The sequence below is a fragment of the Oryx dammah genome, unplaced genomic scaffold (assembly GCF_014754425.2).
Source record: "Oryx dammah isolate SB20612 unplaced genomic scaffold, SCBI_Odam_1.1 HiC_scaffold_27, whole genome shotgun sequence".
Taxonomy (NCBI): domain Eukaryota; kingdom Metazoa; phylum Chordata; class Mammalia; order Artiodactyla; family Bovidae; genus Oryx; species Oryx dammah.
Window position 1 is genome coordinate 10809811 of NW_024070211.1, and position 2461 is coordinate 10812271.

At 44.6% G+C, this 2461-nt stretch overlaps 1 pseudogene; it reads left to right on the plus strand.

Moving 5' to 3' along the window:
- Window positions 1-793: 793 nt before the first annotated feature.
- LOC120854751 lies at window positions 794-2044 on the plus strand (annotated as a pseudogene).
- Window positions 2045-2461: the final 417 nt, after the last annotated feature.

Consider the following 2461-nt stretch of genomic DNA (forward strand, 5'->3'; position numbering starts at 1 on the left):
CCAGCTCCATCAGAGCAAATCTCAGACTTCATGCTCGGGCTGCTGGGGAAAGAGCCTCACTTGTCTTTGCTGAATGTGAATGAGGAAGAACATAGCCCTGGGAGTCACTGGGCAGCCATCTCTCAGCCAGGGGAGAGAGACTATCTGAGAACATAGTCTATAGGGGATAGTACAGCTGAGAGATAGAAAAAAGGAAAAAAGAGTAACCAGGTCCATCTTGTCAAAGCCATGGTTTTTCCAGTAGTCATGTATGGATATGAGAGCTGGACCATAAAGAAAGCTGAGCACCGAAGAATCAATGCTTTTGAACTGTGGTGTTGGAGGAGACTCTTGAGAGTTCCTTGGACTGCAAGGAGATCAAACCAGTTAACCCTCAAGGAAATCAGTCCTGAATATTCATTGGAAGGACGGATGCTGAAGTTGAAGCTCCTATACTTTGGCCACCCGATGCGAAGAACTGACTCATTGGAAAAGACCCTGGTGCTTGGAAAGATTGAAGGCAGGAGGAAAAAGGGACAACAGAGGACAAGATGGTTGGATGACATCACCAGCTCGATGGACATGAGTTTGAGCAAGCTCTGGGAGTTGGTGATGGACAAGGAAGCTTGGTGTGCTGCAGTCCATGGGCTCGCAAAGAGTCAGACACAACTGAGCAACTGAACTGAACTGAATTGAACCAGATCCTAACACAGGGCTGTTATTTATCCGGTACTCATTGGAATGGCTGATTATTGTTGAAATATTTCTGTTTGGAAGTAAAAGTTTCCCCTACTTTCTCCTAGTCACCTTTCTGGTACCTCTGAACTTCCCTATGATCCAGTAACTAAAGAGTTAATGCTTGGTTCAGCAGGAGACTTCCAGGACACCTCCTCTGACATCTGTTCAATGACAACACAATGCCAATTGTTAAGTATTTTAAATGTCACTTCTGTCTCTATACTATTGTTTGAATCCCTCTATTCAACTGGGTCAGAACATGTAATCCTGGACTCTTCTTTTGATGTTGTTGTTGAAGCCAGTAGAAGGTTCTGTCACTTGATAATCAAAAGAGATCCCACACTTTTCTCCTCCCATCCCCGCCTCCCCAAGCACATCCTTGCTAACTTCAAAACCTATCAGTTCTTGGGACTTACCTGGTGGTCCAGTGGTTAAGAATCTACCTGCTCGGAGTGCTTACTCTGAGCTCCAGGCTCCTAGGAAGCTAGCAACGAAGTCATGTCCCTCCAGTTGCCATCATGATCATCTACCAGGACCACATCAGCCCTCATGAGATGTTCTCCAACACCTACAAGATCTGGGAGGTCGCAGAGGGCTGTGTCTGGAGGTGAAGGGGAAGGTGATCAACAGGACAAAAGGTAACATTGATGAATCACTCATTGGTGGAAATGCTTTCACTGTAGGCTTGGAAGGCTAAGGTACTGAAAGCACAGTAATCACTCATGTCGCTATTGTCATGAACCATCACTTGCAGGAAACCACCTTTACGAAAGAAGCCTACAAGAAGTCCATCAAAGATGACATGAAGTCAATCAAAGGGAAACTTGAAGAATAGAGACCAGAAAGAGTAAAACCTTTTATATGACAGGAGCTGCAGAACAAACCAAGTACACCCTCGCTGACTTCAAAACCTATCAGTTCTTGGGACTTGCCTGGTGGTCCAGTGGTTAAGAATCCACCTGCCAATGCAAGGGTCCTGGGTTCAATCCCTGCTTTGGGAGATCCCACATGCCACAACTACTCAGTAGGAGCTCAAGACCCTGCAAACTGCAACTACTAAAGCCAGAGCATTTACAGCCCGTGCTCAGCAACAAGAGAAGCCACTGCAATGAAGACCCAGAACACCACATAAGTAAATAAATACATTTTTTTAGATTGTCCATTTTTTATCAGCAAAAACATGAATCCAGATGGCATGGTTTCTCTGTTCAACTACCATGAGGATGGTGTGACTCCCCCATATATGATTTTAAGGATGGCTTACAAGTGGGAAAATGTTAACAAGCTTGGCAGTGACTTTGGAGCCATCACCTGTTGTCATAACTGACCAGCTGCTGTTTTTCATCCACAAAAACACTGGGACTGATGTCATCTTGAGCTCTTCATTTATTTTGATGCTGATTTGTTTGAAGTGGAGGCATTGTTTTTGAGGGGAAAAAATACGTCATGTAGTTTGTCTAAAATAAAATGCATATAAACTCAAAAGAGAGAGAGAGAGAGACCCTGCAAACACCAGGGAAATGTGAGGTCACAGAAGCCAGGGGCTGAGAGTTTTAAGAAGAAAGGAATGCTTAACAGAGTCAAACGCTGAGAAGTCAAGTGGGAACACTGACACCACGTAAAGATGTAAACATCTGAACTCAAGGCAAGTGGTCCATATGAGATGGGCCCTCTCCCCTCGTGTCTCCCACAGCTCCATTCAACAGTATTCATACAGGTTAGATTTAGCTGTGTGTAACAGAAA